At 48.5% G+C, this 23,087-nt stretch overlaps 1 protein-coding gene and 1 non-coding gene across 3 annotated transcripts in view; one reads left to right on the top strand and one right to left on the bottom strand.

Annotated features, from left to right (window-relative positions):
- Window positions 1-23,087, bottom strand: part of SERGEF (secretion regulating guanine nucleotide exchange factor) — a 256,202-nt gene that overhangs the window by 1,715 nt on the left and 231,400 nt on the right. The window lies entirely within an intron of this gene.
- On the top strand, window positions 14,878-14,950 carry TRNAY-AUA. The gene has a single exon. It is a non-coding gene; the product is annotated as a tRNA-Tyr (tRNA).

Here is a 23,087-nt window from a genome sequence, read left to right as displayed (position 1 = left end):
TTTCGGCTGCACAACACAGCATGTGGGATCTTAACTCCCCGACCAGGAATTGACCCATGCCTCCTGCATCTTAACCACTGGACCACCAGTGAATATTCCCACTATGAATATTTTCAATCTCTCTTTCAAATCTTCAATTTGTGAAACCTGTAAATATTTGTGTGCATATCATCTTGCTTTTCTGCCTTAATAACATAAACATTTCTCCATAGAATTACAGATTATTCAAAAAGTAAATTAAAAATAAATTGTTTGAAATTTTGAAAACACTCAATATGCAGAAAAGTACAAATAATTTAACAGAAAGACATGTTCCCCAATCAGATTTAGAACATAAGTTAACATTTTACCATATTTGTTTCAACTTTAAAAAAAATAAATTATAAAGATACCATTTAAGACCCACCTCTCATCCTTGGCCCTCCTTCCAGGAAGTAACCACTGTTTGAAGTTGGTGTACATTGCCTGCATGCTTGTTTTATATTTTTCTACATATATATGTCCTTAAATACAATGTAATATTTTTAGTTTGTTTTAAAGATTTACATAAGTAGCGTCACTCAAATATATCTTTTGTTGTAACTTGCTCTTTATACCATTGTTTTTGAAATCTATCTCAGCTGATAGTTACAGATTTAGTTCATTTATTTCAACTGTGCATAGTATTTTATTATGCATAAATCATATTTTACTCACCCATTTCCCTTCTGATGGACAGTTCTTTAATGATGATCATTGCTGCTATTTTATCACACAATATATAATTTACAACAATCCTATTACTATTGTTGCTACTGTGAACAGCACTGCAGTGTGGAACACGTGTCCTTATACAAATTGGTGTTTGTGCACACTGATCCCTAGAAGTGTGAGTGTGGTGGAATCACACGTTTACATTTACCGGGTATGGCCAAGGGTTTCCCAGGTGGCTCAGTGGTAAAGCATCCACCTGCCGATGTAGGAGCCACTGGAGACATGGGCTCGATCCTTGGGTCGGGAAGATCCCCTGGAGGAGGAGATGGCAACCCACTCCAGCATTCTTGTCAGGATAATCTCATAGACAGAAGAGCCTGGTGGGCTACAGTCCGTGGGGGTGACAGAGAGTCAGATGCGACTGGGCACACGTGCAGGTACGGCCAAACCGCTCCTCACCGTGGCTGCAGCCTCATCGTTATAGTCCCATCGACCGTGGAGATGAATTTGTTTCCTTCTATCTTTGCCGTTACATTCTTTTGATTTTTATTAAATACATGTAATTATTTTGCAATTTTGACTACTAATGAGATGAAGCATCTCTTTATGATACTACCCCTAAATTGCTTCTTCTATGTATTGTGTGTTTACATTCTTTCATTCTTTGCCTGTTTCTGGTTGCTTGCCTTTTCTTTCTTCCTAATTTGTAAGTGTTCTTTGTGTATTCTTTTGTTTATATAATCCTTTGTTATAAGCATCGTGTCTTCTCCCAGAAGTCTGTGCTGTCTGTTCACTTTGTTTATGGTGTCTTTTGTTATAAAGATTATTTAATGGGTGCCTAGTTTTGCCCATTATGGAGATTAAACAGTTTCCTTAACCTGCATTTTATTATCAGATAGGTTGTTTCTAATTTTTCATTATTTTGTATAACATTTCTATGAACATCTTTGTGCATGAATCTTTCCCTACATTTCTAATTATTTTCTCAAATTAAGATTCTTAGAATGGGAACTTCTGGTCAAATGGCGTGGACATTTTTGAGATTCCTGAGTATTGCTTTGAGTACTGCCAGAATACTTTTCACAAAGGCCGCTCGAATATAACTACAGCAATCTGTGCGAATCTCTGTAGCACTCCAGTATTGTCAGTAGTTATTCATTATTATAATATTTTAAAATCTTTTCTAATTTGAAGGCAAAGATTATTATTAATTTTTTTATTCAGTTCAGTTCAGTCACTCAGTCGTGTCCGATTCTTTGTGACCCCATGAATCGCAGCACGCCAGGCCTCCCTGTCCGTTATTATCATTATTTTTATTGTACTTTTCTCATTCCCACTGAAACTGAAAAATAATTCTTATTTTTCTCAGATATCTGTATTTCCTCTTTTGTGTACTTTCTGCTTTACAAGTTTTCCCTGTTTTTCATAGAAGAGTTTAAGTGTTCAGACCCAAAAGCCAGATGGCCTGGGTTCAAAATCCCAACTCCTCCATGTATTAGCTGTGACCCTGGGCAAGTTACTTAGCTTCTCTGAGCTTCAGTCTCATCTGTTAAATGGGGATAATAATAGTATCTTTTTTATAAAGTTTATACATACTTATTCATTTGCACTGTTTCTACTGTTTCCCCATCTATTTGCCATGAAGTGATGGGACCAGATGCCATGATCTTTATTTTCTGAATGTTGAGCTTTAAGCCAACTTTTTCACTCTCCTCTTTCACTTTCATCAAGAGGCTTTTTAGTTCCTCTTCACTTTCTGCCATAAGAGTGGTGTCATCTGCATATCTGAGGTTATTGATATTTCTCCTGGCAATCTTGATTCCAGCTTGTGCTTCTTCCAGCCCAGTGTTTCTCGTGATGTACTCTGCATAGAAGTTAAATAAGCAGGGTGACAATATACAGCCTTGACGTACTCCTTTTCCTATTTGGAACCAGTCTGTTGTTCCATGTCCAGTTCTAACTGTTGCTTCCTGACCTGCATACAGGTTTCTCAAGAGGCAGGTCAGATGGTCTGGTATTCCCATCTCTTTCAGAATCTTCCACAGTTTATAGTGATCCACACAGTCAAAGGCTTCGGCATAGTCAATAAAGCAGAAATAGATGTTTTTCTGGAACTCTTGTCAGACTTTATTTTTTTGGGCTCCAAAATCACTGCAGATGGTGACTGCAGCCATGAAATTAAAAGATGCTTACTCCTTGGAAGAAAAGTTATGACCAACCTAGATAGCATATTCAAAAGCAGAGACATTACTTTGTCAACAAAGGTCCATCTAGTCAAGGCTATGGTTTTTCCAGTGGTCATGTATGGATGTGAGAGTTGGACTGGGAAGAAAGTTGAGCACCAAAGAATTGATGCTTTTGAACTGTGGTGTTGGAGAAGACTCTTGAGAGTCCCTTGGACTGCAAGGAGATCCAACCAGTCCATTCTAAAGGAGATCAGTCCTGGGTGTTCATTGGAAGGACTGATGCTGAGGCTGAAACTCCAATACTTTGGCCACCTCATGTGAAGAGTTGACTCATTGGAAAAGACCCTGATGCTGGGTGGGGGCAGGAGGAGAAGGGGATGACAGAGGATGACATGGCTGGATGGTATCACTGACTCGATGGACATGAGTTTCAGTGAACTCTGGGAGTTGGTGATAGACAGGGAGGCCTGGTGTGCTGTGGCTCATGGGGTCGCAAAGAGTCGGACACAACTGAGCAACTGAACTGAACTGATTCATTTACAAGGATTAAATGAATAAGTATATATATAAAATACATAGTATCAGAGTCTGCCCTTATGTGCAGGGGACACTTTTCAAGACCCTCAGTGAATGCCTGAAACCATGGATGGTACCAAATCCTATACTGGTTCTACCTATAATAATGGGCATGTAGCATGTACTGCATGAATGGGCTGGACAAAGGGTTGATTTACATCCTGGGCAGGATGGAGCAGGACAGAGCAAGTTTTCATTACACTACTCGGAATGGCATGCAATTCAAAACTTGTGAATTGTTTACTGCTGGAATTTTCTATTTAATATTGACTGACCATGGTTGACAGTGGGTAACTGAAACCACAGAAAGGAAAATTGTGGATGAGGGGGCACTACTGCACTAAATAAATATTTGCCATTATTGTTCTCAAGAGCCTTACTAAGATTATTTTAAGAGTAGTAATTCTGTGTATATGTGGCATAAATATTTTTTCCCTCAGTTTTATTTAAAATTTTGCTTTGGGTGTTTTGATGTAAAACATAAATTTTATGGTTCCACATAGTACAATTTCTTGCTCTTTTATCTAATCATTTCTCCCATTGCTGTAAGAATTGGAAGCCCATCCCCATCCAGATAAGAAAATACTTTGATTGTTTTTTTTTCAATGATCTGAGTTTGTAATTATCTTTACATTCCACTCATTAGCCACTGAAAAATCTGTTTTGTGGACCACTCTTTCACAGAGGGAGCCTGGCTGGCCTGGGATTACCCTTCTTCCTTTTCCCTGGGAGGAAGGCAGTCATTAGCCAAAAGCTTGGGCTTGGGGAAACACAGATGTCTGCCTGTTTGGCCCATGAGTGAGGAAATGCACACAGAGAGGATGAGCCCCAGGCTGCAAGTCCTGCAGTTCAGCAGGCGTTTCATCCAGGCCGATCGGAGGCACAAGGTGGACAGTGGGACAGGCTTCAGACCTGTGGGCTTCATTCGGCACCTGCTGCGGGCTTCGCGCCCGGCCCTGGTGAGCGGCACCAGCTGACAGTCAGCAGGAATGGGGGTGGGAGGAAGGCAGCGCTGACCTAGCAGCAGGACATGGCACAATGGGCACCTGGCAGGCCCCTCTCCTCCTGCCAAAGGAAACGCTCTGAGGAAGCCATGCGCAGGGCTGGGGTAGCCCACTGGGTTGAGAAGCCTGGCACAGGCTCAGATACAGCTTCTTCCAGCCCTCCCAAAGAGGCTGGCATGAGGGTAGGTGCTTTATATTATTTATCTCACTTTATTCCAACAATCCTGTAGGGCAGTCATGCTTCAAAGATTATTCTCATTTTAGAGATTATGAAACTGAGGCTCTAGAACCCAGGAGGTGTGGCTCCAGAATCTATGCTAAACTCTGCATGTTCTATATCAGGGCTTGCCAAATTTATTCCATAAAGGCAGACAGGAAATACTTCAGGTTAGATGGTCTCATACGGTCTCTGTTGCCTATTCTTATTCTTTATTACAAGACTTTAAAAATCATTCTTAGCTTGCGAAGCCATACAAAACAGGCCATGAATTAGATGTGGCCCATGGCCTGTAACCCACCAGCCCCTGGTACATATATAACACATACTATGGATGACTGTGGACTGTGCTACGCTTGCCCTGGTTCTCACATCACCACACAGCTGTGTGACGATGGCACGTCTGCCCCCACCTCCCTCACGGGGCTCCTAGGAGGAGGCCCGCATGTGCTGATAGACAGTAAGGCCCTGGTACCCTGCCTGACACATGGGGACAGCTCACAGCCACATGAGAAGGAGGAAAAGGCAAGGAAGGCCATGCTGGTGGGAAACCCTCCCCGTAGATGGGGAGGCTGAGGGTGGGATGACAAGTCAAGGGTTCCCCAACACTGCAAAGAAACCTCCTGTAGAAAAAGACCAGGCGGCTGAACTTGGAGAGTGAAAGATGGGCTGCCATGTAATAGAAGGGCTCACCCAAGACTTAAGTTCTGAGCTCCTCCAGCAATTTAGAAGATGTTTCACACACACACCCGCCTCCCACCGTCACTGACGGCCACCTATTCAGGGGCACAGTGAAGACGGGAGGGCCCTCTGGACTCAGCAAGGTGCTACTATTATCATGTAGAGGTGGGAGCCCATGACAAGTCTCCTCCTAAGCTAACTGGCATACGGGACACCCAGTTTTCAAAACAAGTGCATTCATGACTCCTGGAGTTACACAGGGATCTCTGCAGTGTGTCTGGCACTCACCAGGCTCTCAAAGACACTGAGATCCCACCTGATTGACCCAGAGCTTCTCCACTGACCCTGGGACACCTGTCTGAGCCTTGGGTCTCAATTGCTTCAGTTGTGTCCAACTCTTTGCGATCCTATGGACCAACCATAGCCTGCCAGGCTCCTCTGTCCATGGGATTCTCCAGGCAAGAATATTGGAGTGGGTTGCCATGCCCTCCTCCTAGGGATCTTCCCAACCCAGGGAGCGAACCCCTGCAACTCCTGCATTCCAGGTGGATTCTTTACCCTGAGTTACCGGGGAAGCTCTGAGCCTTGGGTAGAGAGCTCATAGATACAGAAGGATTCCTCAACCTCTAGAGTTCAGTGCCCTGCCTGTGGGGCTCAGTGGAGCTGATTCAGGCTGTGACAAGTGACAAAGCTTAGGGCCCACCACACTTGCATCAGCCTAAGAGCCCTGTGGGCAGCAGAATCTCGGGGTGGGACGGTCCCTGGCACAGGTTGGACACAGCACCTCAATCTGTTCAGGTCTGTGGCACCTGCCTGAGCTTCTTGGCAACCTGGGTCCTCATAGGGCCTTATGGTGCTGGGACTGCAGCCCAGCGCTAGGAAGGGGGCAGCTTTTCTGTGGGAGCGTACTTGCCTAGAAGAGGCAAGCACCTGAGCATGTGTGGCAGAAACCCTTGGTTGTTCCTGAACCACAGACTGGAGACTACATTTCCCAACATCTTGTACAGTGGAGCGTGGCCAGTGAGTTGTTCATTGTTCAGTTGCTAAGCCGTGTCCAACTCTTCATGACCCCATGGCTTCCCTGCCCTTCACTATCTCCTGGAGTTTGTTCAACTCATGTCCATTGAGTCAGTGATGCCATCCAACCATCTCACCCTCTGTGTCCCCTCCTCCTCCTGCCCTCAATCTTTCCCAGCGTCGGGGTCTTTTCTAAGGAGTCAGTTCTTCACATCAGGTGACCAAAGTATTGGAGCTCCGGCTTCAGCATCAGTATTGGAGCTTCAGCTTCCAGTGAATATTCACAGCTGATTTCCTTTAGGATTGACTGGTTTGATCTCCTTACTGTCCAAGGGACTCTCAAGAGTCTTCTCCAGCACCACAGTTCAAAAGCATCAGTTCATTGGTGCTCAGCCTTCTTTATGGTCCAATTCTCACATCCGTACATGACTACTGGAAAAACCATAGCATTGTTGATAATAGACCTTTGTTGGCAAAGTGATGCCTCTGCTTTCAAATATGCTGTCTAGGTTGGTCATAGCTTTCCTCTCAAGGAGCAAGTATCTTTTAATTTTATTTGCCATCACGTTAAACGGCAACCCACTCCAGTATTCTTGTCTGAAGAATCCCATGGACGGAGGAGCCTGGTCAGCTACAGTCGGACACAACTGAACGACTTCACTTCACTTCACTTAATTCGCAGTTACTGTTCACAGTGATTTGGGAGCTCAAGAAAATAAATCTGCCACTGTTTCCACTTTTTCCCATCTATTTGCCATGAAGTGATGGGACTGGATGCCATGATCTCAGTTTTTTGAAGCAAGCTGAAATGTTCTGTATTAGTTTATAGAACTCTTCTTCAAAGACAGGTGGCATGTGCCCTTTGCCCCTTTCTTCTTTGTGCTTTCCTCCATCCTGTCACTGGAAATGTGGATATGATGGCTGGAGCTCTAGCTGCCTCCTCTGACCATGAAGATGAGGGCTACAACCTAGGGATGGTGTTTCTCAGTTTCATATAAATGTTACTTTAATTCTCACAGCAACCCTCTGAAGTGTTCTTGCCTCCATTTTATAGATGAGGTAACTAAGCTCAGAGAGGTAAAAGAACTTGCCCATGGCCATTCCAGTCAGGACTAGAATCCAGGGCTCCCGAGTCTCAGGGTGCTTCAGTAGTTCCAAAATGGTAATAAAGTCACTGAATACTTAGTGTACGCCAGGCCCTGTGATAAACACTTTATGTGTGTTAATTCACTGAATCCCCACAGCAAGCCTGTGAGATACAACCTAACACAGCTGGTGAGAAGTGGACCTGAATTCCAAGCCAGGCAGAAGGGCTCCAGAATCCCTCTTGTCAATATGTCATCCTCTCCAGCAAATCCTAAAGGAAACTCCTAAAGGAAATCAACTGTGAAGCTCCTCAGGTAATGAAGACAGGTTCAAAGTCATGGCCCAACTGGACAGGGACAAGGTCAGGGATGGGAGGCAAGAGGTGGAGCAGGTGGGAGGAGGAGCATCCTACAGAAGAGCAGGATCCTCCCCGAGCCCTCACGAGCACTGGGGATGAGGCCGCGGCAGCTGCAGAAGACCCTGCTTCCTTCTGCCACCGCCCACCCCACCACATCTTGGGGAGGGGGAAAGCGGGGGGAGAGACGGTGCAAAAAGTCAATGGTTCACCTTGTCGGCTGCCTGCCAGAGGCCACACATGGACCTTGGGCCTCAGGCAGAGCTGCTCTTCTGCAACACCAGGCAGAGACAGAGACAGAGAGAGAGACAGGAGGGGTGAGGTCTGAGCACCTCATGGAGAGCAAGGCTCTGGATTCAGGAACGTGGTAGATGTCAGTGTGGATGGAGCTGGCCTCAGGGCCAGGCAAGTTTCAGAGAAATGTCTGAGTGTCCAGTCGCCCAAGTTCATGGGTATCTCACCATGTGGGCCGTAACTGGTGGTCCCTAGGTGCTGTGAGCAAGGAATTCAGGCTTCCTGATGTGTTTGGGTCCAGGTGGCAACCTCAGGACAGAAAGATGAGATTCAGGGCCAGAGTCTGTCTTGCCTGGACAATTACAACAGCTGGTTTATGGGTGGGGGAAGTCAGGCTGAAACAGTGTGGACTAGGCCCTCTCGTGGACAGTTTCCCGTCTCCCCACCATCTACAAGGGACCTCTTAACTGACTCTCACGGCGGCCTGTCCCTCTTGGCTGCATCAGTGCCCTTTCCCCTGTTGCAGCCCCACAGGCTTGCCACTACTCCCTGAGTTCACCCAGATCTTTCACACAGTCATGATTCTGCTCAAATGGTCCATTTATTTCATCGTGTGGATGCTTCTCCTGGCTTGGACCCTGTACTGGACACAAGACCCTGAAGAGGAAAATTCAGTTTCTGCCCTGGGGCTCCCAGGCCATTAGGGTACACACCATGTGTGTGCGTGCTCAGCCGCTTCCGTTGTGTCTGACTCCGTGTGACTCCACCGACTACAGCCTTTGAGGCGCCTCTATCCATGGAATTCTCCAGGCAAGAATACTGGAGAGGGTTGCCATTTCCTTCCCCACAGGATCTTTCTGACTCAGGGATTGAACCTGAGTCTCTTATGTCTCCTGCATTGACAGGCAGGTTCTTTACCACTAGTGCCAAATGCTGCTGCTGCTGTTAAGTCACTTCAGTCGTGTCCAACTCTGTGCTACCCCATAGATGGCAGCCCACCAGGCTCCTCTGTCCCTGGGATTCTCCAGGCAAGAACACTGGAGTGGGTTGCCATTGCCTTCTCCAATGCATGCATGCATGCTAAGTCGCTTCAGTCGTGTCTGACTCTGTGCGACCCCATGGACAGCAGCCCAGCAGGCTCCTCTGGCCACGGGATTCTCTAGGCAAGAATACTGGAGTGGGATGCCATTTCCTTCTCCATTGCCACCATGGGGAAAGTCAATTTGGGGACCAACGGCATGTACAAGGGGGCTGGCACGGCAGTGTTTACTCTGGTATTGTTTCTAATTGTGAAAGATTTGAAGGGAAGCCCCAAAATACCATCAACAAAGGAATATGCAAAGAAACTATGGTTTGACCCTACCATTTGAACCATATATGGTCAAGTATATTGAATAATATTATGAATTATTTATAATAATTGAATAATATTATGAATAATATTGAATGATATTATGAATAATATCGAGTGATACTGAATAATAGTATGAATAATATTGAATAATATTATGTCAATATTATGTCTTGAATAATACACAGCTATTTAAAATAATGAGGTAGCACTCCGTGGCCTGACATGGGACAATACCTCAGACATTAAGAGAAAATAGGATACAGAACAATATAGAGGGATTATGATTTAATTTATGCAAAGCCACTATATATTTCTGTATGTATAGATTCTGAAGAATACATCCCAAACTGAGAACACACAATCTCTGAGGAAGAGAGGGAGACATGGGGGAAGGATGACTGATATTTTCTCTGTTGTGTGTTCATATATTTTAAAAACCAATAATATAGGATGATGATTTTAAAAAAGCAACAGTATTTCTAAGGGACAGAGGTAGCATAGAGGAGAGAATTATATGCTCTGTTGTGGACACGAGGCAGGTGTCACTGAAAGTTCCAGGAATTAATTTTGAGCTGGGTTTTGAAGGATGAATAAGAGTTCACCCATCTTAGTAGAAGGTACTCACTGAGATTTGTCTACTTGGAGTGACCTTCATTGATCTTGCTGGCATCTTTTTGGCTGCAGGAGTAAATTTTGGTCCAGTGTAGGGCTGGGTCCTCCTGTGCTGTTGGAAGGCTGTTAATCTCACTTCCACTGAGTACCCAGAGCTCTCTAAGCACACACACCACACTCCTCTTGGATCTAGAGGTGTTTCTCTCTTTGTAACTGTCTCACTGGTCTGTGAGCTGGGATGAGAGCCAGGCCTGGGGAGTGGGTCACACTTGTCAACCAGCCCTCAGGTACACGGTATAGGCAACTCAGGATGGAGCTACTGAGTGAAAGTAGATACATCTGGGCTGTTCCCCTGCCCACAGTCTTTCTGAGGCCCCTGCTCTGTCTGGAGAGCAGCAGAGCTGGAGCACACACCTAACACTGAGATCTAGTGCCATCAGCGCCAGTCCTGTGCCTGGATCCTTATCTTCATCTCCCTATCTGTGGCCAGAGCCGCCTCCTGGCCACTGGCCTCAAGAACAGAGAGCCACGGTCACGCTGCCCAGAGAGGGGCAGCTCCTCCACCAGAACAGCCTAGAGAGTGGCTGCGAGGACGATGGTCCCACCGGGCCAGTCTGAGGGAAGAGGCACTCTCAGTGTAGGACATGTCTAATAATGAGTCCATCTGTCCCTCTCTGGGGCCACTGATGCCCTCAAGGCAGGATCTGAAGCAGCAGGAGGAAGCAGGCTTCCAAAATCAGGAGGGGGAGGGCCTGCTGGCCCACAACATTACTCTGGAGATGCTTTTGTGACTGCAGCCCAAGAGGCTACGTAGAAGCTGACTGGCCCGGGGTCCTTTCCAGATGAGGATCCATGACAGTGCTGAGAACGGGGTGAGAGGAAGAGGTGGGGTTTGGGACTGAAGGTGAGGGGGCCAGAGAGGAGGTTGTGGCTGTCCACCAGGTAGGAACGATGAAGGATTTAGGAAGGTAATATTTAAAGGACATCTGGGATCTCATCAGCCAATCACTCTGCATGGGTACTCCTGCAAGGGTGTCCTCACTGCTCTCTCTGCTGCCCCTGTTGTATTCTCTACACAAAAACTGAGTGAGGCTGTTCAAACCTGGCAGTAAGTCAGCATGGCACTGCTCTGCTCAGATCCTCCGATGCCTCTTCATTGACTCAGATAAATAACAGCTGGTGTCCAGCTTCTTCCTGGACCTCAGGTTCTATCAAGTTCCACCTTGCTGACATCACCACAGCTACAATGACTGACTCCCTTCCTGTTCTTCAAAGAGCACTGGCCTCTGGGCCTTTGCTGTTCTCACTGTCTGGAATGCTCTTGCCCTGATGTCCACAGGTCCACTCCCTCATGCTGTCAAGTATTTGTTCAAATGTCACCTTATCTGGGCTTCCCAGGTGGTGCTAGTGATAAAGAACCTGCCTACCAACGCGGGAGATATAAGAGACGTGGGTTTGATCCCTGAGTTGGGAAGATCCCCTGGAGGAGGACATGGCAACCCACTCCAGTATTCTTGCCTGGAGAATCTCAGGGACAGAGGAGCCTGGTGGGCTACGGTCCATAGAGTCACAAAGAGTCAGACACGACTGAAGCAACTTAGCACACATCCACACACATTATCTGAGAGGCCTCCCCTGACAGCTCTCTATGAAATAGCCGTCTACACCCCTCCCTATCTCTTGTCTCCTCACTTGCTTTATTTTTCTTTGTATTTTTAACTTGTTACTTACAGTCTCTCTCCTGACCAGAATACAAGCCCTTTGAGGGCAGGACTCTCTGATTGCTGCTATTTCTGCACCTGAAACAATACTCAGAGTACACTAGCACTCACACCTGTTGTTTGAATGAACGGACACTCGAATGAATGAAAGGCTGGCAAGAGCAAGGAGCTGTCAGATCTTTCCCAGAGGCTAAAAGAGCCCACAGACCTGGGGAGGAGATGCCACACGCAGGCCGATTTCCACTTACCATCAGGAAGAACACTATAAGGACTGCCCTGGAGAGGGGCAGGTCGCCTGTGCCAGAGGTTCTGAGCCTCCAGCTGGTGACGGCATTCCTATGGTGGGCAGAGTCTGAGATGAGACAGAGCAGAAGTCCTTCTAAGTCTGGAGAACTTGCGTGGTGGTGTGGGTGGGTTTGGATGTGAATGAGAGAAAGAGAGAGAGAGGAAGAAGATGGAAGTAAAAGAGCCGAGGAGGGGGACACATGCCCTGGGCCTGAGGCTGGCTTCCTCGGACCTGACAGGAATGGCCTTGGTTCAGATGATAAATAAAAATGGGTTGAATGGATGGGGTTTGCCCTCAGAGGTTTCAATCTCAGGCTGCAAGGCTGGGCCTGTTCTAGCACCTCTGTTAGAATCTGATCGCTTAAACTGTTGTTCAGTTTTCCCTGTTGATCTCTCTCCCTTTACATAAGAGGAAGCAGGCCCAGAGTGGGGCAGTGTCAAGCCAAAGGTCCCCACCTGCAAGCCTTCTACTGCTATGTGCCCCCCACCCCCACATCTCTGCAGGTGCCACATTTGATGGTGAAAACAGCCCAGTGAGGAAGGGTTGGGAAGGGAGGGAAAGCCAAGTCTGAGAAGGTTCAGAAACAGCCAGGCTGAGAGAGACGGAGGCCAGCTGTATGCACCCTACCTCCCAACACACACCCAGGGGTAAGGAGGTGCTGTGGCTGCCGTGGCGGCCTGGGTCACCTGTGGAGAGAGTGTGCTGCGGCACGTCGGCCCCACTGGGTGACTATTCTTAGATCTAGGGAGCTAGGAGTGATGGATTTAGAACTTACGAGGTGGAAACGTGTTGGCCTGTTTTATAAACAACCAAACTCCTCCCCACAGACTGCCTTTCTGAATTCTGTGTTCTCCGTCAGAACTGCGGGCTTTCTGGGCTTCTTGGCTGCACTGGGAGAAGGAACAGAAAAGACAGCTCGCCCTCTCGAGGGCCTGCCAGGACCCCAAGTGCAGCCAAGGGCTCTGTGTGACCCACTCACTGAATACAGCCACCCTGGGAAGGAAGTGTTTTGATCACGCTCTATGGAAGAAGAAACAGAGGCTGGGAGAGGTCCCAGATCAGCACAGCCTGGGAGGCGAGGCTGTGAGTGAGGAGGCCCAGGGTGGAGTCTGCTGCTGCCAGCAGGGGTCTGCCCTGGAGATGGAGTGGTAAGGCCACAGCATGGTGCCTGTGGGGCTTAATCCCTTTCAGTGTTTGCACATCGCTCTCCTGTCCTCCAGACTTCTCCACTGCAGGTAAAAGGGAAAGACTGAATGCAGGAGGAGAAGGGGACGACAGAGGATGAGATGGCTGGATGGCATCACCGACTCGATGGACATGAGTTTGAGTAAACTCTGGGAGTTGGTGATGGACAGGGAGGCGTGGCGTGCTGTAGTCCATGGGGTAGCAAAGAGTCGGACACAACTGAGCAACTGAACTGAACTGAATTCAGATAACCTAGTGGCCTGTCCCACAGCCCCTCCTCTTGGTAGGTCTCAAGCTGTCATCATCCCTCCTAGAAGTTTGGTCCCCAGAGCTTGCTGAGGGCTCTATCTAGACACACACTTGGTTCTCAGGGGCTGCCTGCATCAGTGCAGCCTGAGGCCACAATAGCTGTGTTGGAGTCCGTCGGCTGACTGTCCCCACAGCCCACTTTCACCCCAAAACTGTTTCCACAGGAGCTGCTGTGCTATGATGTACAAACACTGGCCTCGGTGCTGGTGTCTGGACCTGACTGGGAATTTCAAGATGTCTCCATCAAATATCACTTTCCTAAGTGAACACAGCCACTTCTGAGGGGCACCAGCAGAGGGGTGCAAGTGCAGCACTGAGGCCTGGAGCCTGGCCACAGCAGCGCCTCCTGACACTGTGCTCCCCACGCCTGTTTGGGAACCCCCAGGGTTCAGAGGAGGAGGCAGGGCGCTAGTGCATTAGCGGGGGGTGGGAGGAAGAAGGTCTGTTCTCGAGTCCAGGAGCAGGTCCAGAAGGAACCACACTCAGGTTCGGAGGTTCAGGCACTAGAGTCCATTGAGAAGCCACGGGATGACACAAACCTGACCAGGAATTCTCCTTATGCTTTCCAGCCACTTCATAAACACCTGCTGAGTGTCTACTCTGGGTGAGGAGCTGTGCCCGGTTCAGCCTGATCCGTTTGGTCCACAACGACCCGGCTCCCACACGGGTGGGGTGCTCATACCATGGTGACGGTGCCAGGAGCTGGGTGCCCTGGAGGGGGTACACCCAGAAAGGTGGCAGTCAGTTCTTCAAAGGGACCACACTCCCTTGGGAATAGGGTCTGTCTCTTATTGGTCTCTTTTTATTCCAGATGGTAAAATTTTCTTGAATTTCATGACATTAAAAAAAAATTATAATACAATATAGGAAACAACTAAGGGATTAATACTTTCAATTTACATTAGTGTGCTTTTTTTCCTTTTTAAAAAAATGTTATTTTTTAGAGCAGTTTTAGGTTCACAGAAAAATTGGAAGAAAGTATATGGCTCCCTGCCCCCACACTCACAGCCTCCCCACTGTCAACATTCCCTACTTGAGCAATACATTGTCACAGTCAACAGAGCTACACTGACATCATTATGACCCAACGCCCATGGTGTACATTTAGGGGTCACTCTTGCTGCTGTACATTCTATGTGTGCATGTGTGCTAAAGTTGCTTCAGTCATGTCCAACTCTTTGTGACCCTTTGGACTGTAGCCCACCAAGCTCTTTTGTCTATGGGATTCTCCAGGCAGGAATACTGGAGTGGGTTGCCATTTATATTCTACGGGTTTGAACAAATGTATAGACAGCTATCCATCATTACTATTTAATTGTCCTAAAATTCTGAGCTCCACTTATTTCCCTCCGGTTCGGGCTTCCCTGGTGGCTCGGTGGGTAAAGCGTCTGCCTATAATGCAGGAGACCCGGGTTCGATCCCTGGGTTGGGGAAGATCCCCTGGAGAAGGAAATGGCAACCCACTCCAGTACTCTTGCCTGGAAAACCCCATGGACTGAGAAGCCTGGTAGGCTACAGTCCATGGGGTCGCAAAGAGTCGGACACGACTGAGCGACTTTGCTTCCCTTTCCCTTTATCTACCAGAGATGAATGAATGAGTGAGTGAATGAAGAGTTACAGAGTGTCCATAAGGTTCAAGCTCAGTTCTAGCGGGAGGGGTATAGCAGAGAACAAGGCCCAAGGTTCCGGTACTCAAAGGGCTTACGTTCCAACAGGGGACCAACAGGCAAGCAGACACATAACTCTTCAGCACGTGGCAGGTGACATGAGTTATGTAGAAACCAAAATAGAGTGATAGAATTAGAAGGAGAGGTTGTAAGGAGTCTTTCCAATAAGGTGGCCTCTGAGCTATGACCTGAAAGATGAGGAGGAGCCAGCCATACAGTCACCTAGAGGAAGGGGTTTCCAGGAAAGGCCCAAAGCCAGAGGGAACAGGAACAGGCAGGAGGCCGGTGGGGTCTGGGGATGAGAGCCAGGGGAGAGGCAGGCCTCTGAGTGAAGGGAAGGCAGGGCCATGCAGAGGCAGGGGAGAGGGCCGGAGTGCGTGGCAGGTGGGCCAAGAAGCCACTGGAGGGTTAAGAAGGGGGTGATCAGCTCTGACTCACATCTGAAAGGGCCGCTTGGTGATGGGCAAACAAGGAGGGAGACGGGTCAGGAGGCTGTTGCAGTGCTGGGGATCAAGCTGGGCAGGACGGGGTGGTGCTCGGAGAGGCCAGCAGCAGTGGGGATGGAGGAGCAGACAGATTCACAGTCTATTTTGGAAGCAGGGTGTGTAGGACCTGCTGATGGAATTTCACAGGGAGAGAATGAAAGAAGGGATCAAGAGGGACTCCCTGAACGACAGGCAAAGAAAGTGCTTATTAAGGTGAGGCAGCCTGCGGGGAGTGGTCAGCCTGGGGAGCATGTCCGGAGTTCTGCTTTGGACATTTTAAGATGGAAGGACTTTAAAGACATGAGTGAGTGACCTGAGTGAGAAGTGGGAAACCATGGGAATAACAAAAGGCAGGGGCTATGAGATGTGGGAATAACTAAAGGCAGGAGCTACCAGGTAAGTTTATGATGTGATGGGGCCCAGATGGTGCCTTTATCACTCTGAATTCCAGTTTTCTGAATGAAGCGCATGGCTGGAATGTATGCATGCTACATGGGCTAATATATAGATTTCTTCTGTGAACATCCCTACTTCATAAAAAACACATTACACTGGAAACAAAATTAACACTTTGGATAATTATAACCCACCAGCCCAAGTTCTCCCACTGATCCCATGGAAAGCGGCATTCTTAGTTCAAGTCTGTCAGTGGCCAGGCTGCTGGGCTGGGGTGCACAGGCTTGGGGTTCTCCCAGGGCCAGGAGTCAGCAGAAGCGGCATTCCCAGAGGATGCAGGGCTGGCACGGGAACACTGCAGCCCTGCTGCCAAACTCTGCTTGGGGTACCTTCTAACTCCCAGGGAGTGTGGGGCCACCCAGAAGTGAGGGCCTCGGGGCAGGCAGCTCCCTGGCCCTGAGAAGAAACAGAACCGCATCCAGGGAGGACCGGTGAGTCCCAGGCTCTGTGACTGATCACGTCCCCAGAAGGGGCTGCTCAGGCTCCTGTGGCCTCAGTCCCAGGTGAGAGACTCCTCTCTCAGATAACAGGAGTGGAGGCTCTAAGGGTGAAGCCAGGCACAGGGTGCTAGTCCTCCAAAGGCGCCCTAGCTTAGAAGAAAACCGGAAGTCTGGCTCTTGGCCTCTAAGGTTCCACACCGTCTGGTCCCCAGGTCCCTCCCTCATGCCCACTGCTGCCACTCTGGTCCTCACTCCTCTCCATCCACACTGGCCTCCTTGCTATTCCTCCAACTGCCCAGGCATGTTTCTTCTATTAGCTTTCACACTGGCTGTTCCTTCTGTCTGGAACATTCCTTCTTAGACATCCACAAGGTTCTTCCTCTCTTTCCTTTCACTTGGCTCTTAGTTCAAATGTCACCTTCTCAGAGAGCATTCTCTGACCACTCAACCACCCCTCCACCCCTCACACTGCTGTTTTCCTTCCTGGTATGTCGTGTATGCATGTGTGCTAAGCTGCTTCAGTTATGTCCAACTCTTTGTGACCCTACGGACCAACCATAGCCCGCCAGGCTCCTCTGTCCATGGGATTCTTCAAGCAAGAATACTGGAGTGGGTTGCCATTTCCTCCTCCAGGGGATCTTTCTGACCCAGGAATTGAACCCATGTCTCTACACCTTCTGCATTGGCAGGCCTACAGCATTATGAGGAAAAACTAAATAAGCCCCCTAGTATGTCACACCCCCCCACCATATGCCTGTCTTCCCACTGGAATGGACACCTTCAAGAGAGCAAAAATTTCATTTTGTTCAACTGCAGCATCCCCAGCACTTAGAACATAAAAGCACTTAGGTACATAAAAGGTGCTCAATGAACATCTATTCTAGGAATGAATGGGTGTCACTTGCCCCAGGAGGAACTCATTTCCTTGAGGAGAAGCCAACTCTGAGAGCTGGGCAGGCCGTCCACAGGGGCCATCAATTCAACAGACCTGCAGTGGGTATGTATGAATAGAGGGGCAGTCGGGGAAGCCCATGTCGAAGGCACCTGCAGTTTGAAGGGCACTGGGGCCCCCACTGTGGGGACAGGGAAACATTATAGCTAAAGACTGGGCAGACTCTACCTCCAGCTCTAGGAGCACCAGGGCCTGGCACATCTCAGCTCTTTGCAGGGGCACCAGGACTCACCCAGCTGCCTGCAGGCCGACCTTCCCCTTCCTGAGACAAGGAGAGGCCAGCTGCGGAGCAGACATCCCAGTCCTCACTCACTGGCCAGAGGCTCCAAAAGCACTTGTTGCTCACTGGCTAAGGAGCCTGCCAGACTTGGACTTGATCTTGCCTCTGTCACCTACTGTGTGTGTCTGAGCTTCCGTTTCTTCATCTGTAAGTAAGGACGATCATCTTTCTTTTCCTTTCTTTTTGAATGAACAGGTAACATGCCCAGCACAGAGTCCATCACACGATACGTGCCTAGATGGCCCTCACTCCCATCCACACCTCTCCAGCCACTGGTGGACAGCCGCATGCCTCTTGCCCAGAACCCACTCCTACCCCTCCTTGGTCTGCTCGGTCTTGCTGCCAGCCGTGGGTAAGCTTGGGGGAATCCCCCAGCACGGGGCGCATGACAGAAGCCCACCGTCCGTCCTCCTCCTTCCTCCTTTCTGCCAGACTCCCTGCGTGGAGCCAGTAGATCAGATTTCACGCAGGTTCTCGCCGAGGGTTCACATGAGTGTTTGTCTGAGGTGTCCTGACAGGCACAAACCGCGAAGCGTTGCCACGGAAACCATTCTGTTATTTCCTGCGGTGTCATTTGTTTTCTGGCTGAGCTGCAGAGGTGGTGCGGGGGAAGGGCAGTGGATGCCGTACCGGGGGTTACAGTCCCCACGGGGGCCTCTGCCCAAGGGAACACCCCGCTTCTCCTTGGATCTGACTTACCTCAACTCCAAGAAGCAGGCCACTGTTTCTCAAAGCATGGCCTGATGACCATCTGCACTTGTAAACAGTCAGAGTCCTGGCACCCACCTCAGACCAACTGTCAGAGTCTCCCGTGGAGGCTGTGATACACACCAGAGTTTGAGAGCCCCTGGTGGAGGAGTCAGATTAGTTAAGATGTTTTCAGCCTCCCAGTGGGTAAAAGATAACACTGAAGCTACTCTGGTTGGAGCAGGGGTGAGTGGCTCAAAGCCAGCACAGCCTCCCGGTACCCTCAACTGGCTCCAAGGAATCCTAGGTTTTCCCAGAGCACAGTTTGAAAATCACTGGACCAGATGATTTCCAGTGCCTTTCCTAGAAGGGGAGTCAAATATTCATTCATTCATTTACCAATATTTATTAGGTGCTTTTTGCTTTCTTTATCCCAAGTCTTAATTTGAAGTCATAGCTCTGCTACTTACTAGATGTGTAATCTTGAGCAAATTATTTTATCTCCCTGGGGCTCAAATTTTTCATTTGCATTGGGAAAATAATACTTGTTTTCCCTACCTCACAGGACTCGTACAATGATCAAATAATCAAATGAGAACACCTATGAACAAGTGGTTTGTTACTTGGAAAAGACTCTATAGATGTCAACAACTAGTGTTAGTAGCCTAACTATCTGAAATCTGCAGAACTAAATTAAGTCCTTTCAGGCCCCTACGGACTGTTACTTTCCTACTCTTTGCAGCTAAACCTGCAGAAAATGTTACAGGGTATAGGGGACCATTGGTCTAAAAGCTTCCATTAAAAAAAAAAAAAAACAGCAACAAATATGGCTCAGTTTGTTATCTTCTAAATAGAACATTTCTATATTACCCAAATTTTCTTCAATGATCATATAAACAATTTGAAAAACTAACATTGTTGAAAATATTGTTTGAAATATACAGTTCTTTCCCAAAAAACTCTTTTTAAAAATCTGATTCTTTAAAATGATTTCAAATGAGGCACCCAGAGCAAGGGCAAATGCCAGGCTGGGCAGGGCTGCAGCATGGTCCTACAGGAGGAGCACGGGGCGGCTCTGCCACCAACTCAGCTCATGATCTTGGGTGAGTCACCACCTCTCAAAGGGCCTCTGTTTCCCCACCTATAAACCAAAGGCAGCAGCTATACTGATCTCCAAGGGCCCTGCCAGCTCTGATGGTTAGTGTTTTAGGACAACGGTGTGTAGCTTCCAGCACCCCCAGGCAGTCCTCCACAGCACAGAAGCACCTGCAGTTTTGCTGGGCTTGAGATGGCTCAGGGAGACCACCTTTGCTGAAAACAATGTCTCTCTCCCCAGTCACTAAATCAGAATCTCAGACTTTGCAAAACACACTCAGCCCTACTGCAAACCCAAAGAAGGAAGATGAGGGAGTAAGCATGTAGAGGAGAGAGGTGGCTCACCTAAGAGCTGCATCTTTGGAGGTGATGGGGTCCCAGGAAGAACTATAGACCCAGAGAGGCTTCATCCGGTGTGAAGACCACCAGAGTTGGCGTCAGAGGATAGGACTGTGCCCCTCCTCCAGCCCTTCCTGCTGTGTGCTTTGGGACCAGCCACTCCCTGCTACCAAGCTTCAGGGTTTCCACCACAACCTGGGCTATTACACAGGACAAACCCAGTGCTATGATGAGGCTCGTGTGAGAGTGAATGGAAACTTCTTGTATATTGTAAAGCTATACATTAGTTACCAGCAACACCATATATTGTGCCCAAAGATTGAGAGGGACCAACTCAACTGGTCCTTTAAGAAATACATAGCCCTGGAGAGTATAAGTCCTGGGCCTCAGGACAGGTGGGTATGAGACCCGAATGGCAAGTTACTTCACTGTGTGAGCTGAGCTACACAGAAAAGACTCTTGGCCTGGCCTGGTTCCAGTCCGAAGGAGACCAGGCAGTACTGAAACTGAAAGCAGTCAGTGGGAGCACAGAGCCCATCAATATGGACAGTTCTCTATTCCGAGCATTCATGTGTTCACCCAGTTAACAAACATCCCTCTTATATCAACTTCAGAGAGAGTACTACTTCGCTGCCTTGGGTGTGCAAGGAAGGAAGAGGAGGGAAGGAGCAAAGATGAATAAGATAGCCCCCATTTTTAAGGAATTTCCAGTCTCTTAATTAATAACATTTCCTGAGCTCTTACTGTATACCAGGGACCCCACTGTACAACTTCCATGATCTCATTTCACACCCATAATACCCCAACAGGGTGGGAATGTTCAGGATTCCTATTTTACCTCTAAAGAAGCTGAGGTTTAGGCTCACTGGAAAACTAAGTGATGCAGCCAGGACTCGAACCAAGGTCATCTTGGTTCCATCTCCAGGTCCTCAGTTCTAACCACTATGGTCCATGGCCTCTGTGTTGCTGGGAACCTTAAACAACCTACCTTCTTCTGTGGGTCTCAACTCCCTCTATGAACGTAGGGGATCAGTGATTCCAGCAGGCACACACCATACTGCAATTGACTATAAAGCAGGACAGAAAGCAAGACATATGCAGCTGACATGAGGTGTGGAGATTGGTTCCCAAACCTCAGGAGAGGAAGGGGCACGACATAATCTGGGGGAAATGAGGCCAAAGGCTGGGCTTTTGTCAAATAGGGCTCAAGCCAGCAGGTTTCAGAGAGGCACCTCCACCAACCTCAGTTTTCCCATCACACTGAACTGCCTACCCCATCCCCCTACTCCAGCCACCTGCCCAGGGAGGCCTCTGTCATGCAGTTCCCCTACATTCCCCCAGCTCCCCTTATTTTTCTCCTCCAGGAGTTCTCTTCTGATCCTGCAGCTTTCCCCAGGAGACTATAACAGACATTCAAATTCTATTGCATCAAGAAGACATCACATCAATGGAACAGCCTTCTCCTTTAAGACCCTGGTCCTTGGTGCAAGGCTCCCTGTCTTCCCAATTTGCTCTGTGTCTAACGGAGAAAGAGCAGTGGCCCTTCTCCATCTGAATCGTTCACAGTAGCAGATGCTGGTAAGGTTGCCTGGAGAGTCTGGAAATGCCATGTTGCCATGGTAACAACAGACCAAGGTTTGGGATGCTTTATCCCCAGTGAGCTGCCCTGGCAGTGCTACTCCAGGGTGCTGGTGGAATCTTCCTTGAGGGACAACAATAACAACAAAATCCCATTAATGGACCAAAAACTGCTCTGCTGGTGCCGAGTTTCAGCTCCTGCAAACACATTTGTGGGCTACTTCCCCAGCCCCTCGGCTGTAAAAAGAGGCCAGCCCCTGGCTGTCTGCACTGTGCCTTGCTCAAAGGGTAATATGGTTTTCAACTGGCTCAGCCAACAAAGCAGGCCCTTCCCCACTCCAGCCCCCAAATTACCACTTTTCTTGTTTGATGCCACCAACCAAAGTTCTGCCGGCATGGACCCTGGCAATTAGCACAGCATCCGCATTTGTTGGGGAATTAAGAGCCACTGATTAGCCTAATTCCGTGCCATTTATAGGCAGCCAGTGTCAGCCTGAGATTGGCTTTTCCAAATGGTAGCCCAGAGGGAGGCACGATCATGGCTTGGGCTTGAATTGGAGCAAGGGCCTGGTAGGCCAGTCAGTGACCCAGAAGGAAGGCAGGACTCACCTCTGAGCCCAAGAACATATCAGCCATTGCCTCCCCTAGAACTACCCACTGAAAAGGAAATGAAGCCCAGAAGCTATTTCCAAACTGAGGTCATGCCTATTTCCAAGCCAATCTTGTCCAGAAAGGGAGTCCATTTCCCTTTAATAGCATCCCTGCTGACTCCTGCTGGGAACGCCCAGCCATAGGACCAATGAGCCCTAAACTAGGGGCTCCTGAAGTTAGAGGCCTGAGTCAAACTCTAGCCATCTGGGCAGGACCCTGACACCCTGCCTAGACTCTCCTGCCATCCCACCGCCTGAGCCTTTTATCTGAACCTTTTATGTATCCCCAGGTTGCTCTCAGACTGGAGCCTCTTGGAATTTGAATGCCCGGTGGTGATTACCTTAAGATTCTCCTGTCAGAGGACCCCTCAATGGGCCCTCCAGGATACTGACATTCCCAGGCTCACACAGGCCCCTACACCTGGACTGAGCCCAATCCCCACCTGGCAGGAGCTAACTCCACAGCTGATATGAGTCCCCTGGGTTTCTACCCTTTTCTGCCAGTTTGCTCGTATACCGAATAAAGGGGTCATGACCACATGGAACTAGCTAACTGAATACGTGCCCACAGACCCTGGGGAACTTCCAAAATCTTCAAGAAAATATACAAGCATCAAGACCTGGCTTGACAGGCCTTGGCCACTGAACTTCCAATGCAAACTCTAGCTGCTTGAAAACAGGGACTTAACCAGGTCTTTCTAGTCATTCATAAAACACTTACTGAGTTTTATTTAGTAGAAGCCACCAGGAATATAGAACGAACTGTGGCATCTGCCAGCAAATCTAGGGGATCAGCAGAGACTTCCAAGCAGAAAAAGAAAGTTAGAGGAGAGGAAGGGCATTCCAAGAAGGAAGCACAGGGCAAACAAAGGCCCAGCTGAGAAGGCAGATGGAGCCTGTAGATCTAATGGTGGTAGCTAAGCTTGGAAGAAGCTTAAAAAG

The sequence above is a fragment of the Oryx dammah genome, unplaced genomic scaffold (genome assembly GCF_014754425.2).
Source record: "Oryx dammah isolate SB20612 unplaced genomic scaffold, SCBI_Odam_1.1 HiC_scaffold_17, whole genome shotgun sequence".
Lineage (NCBI taxonomy): Eukaryota > Metazoa > Chordata > Mammalia > Artiodactyla > Bovidae > Oryx > Oryx dammah.
Note: the sequence above shows the minus strand (reverse complement) of the source record. Positions and strands in the feature narration are given on the sequence as shown.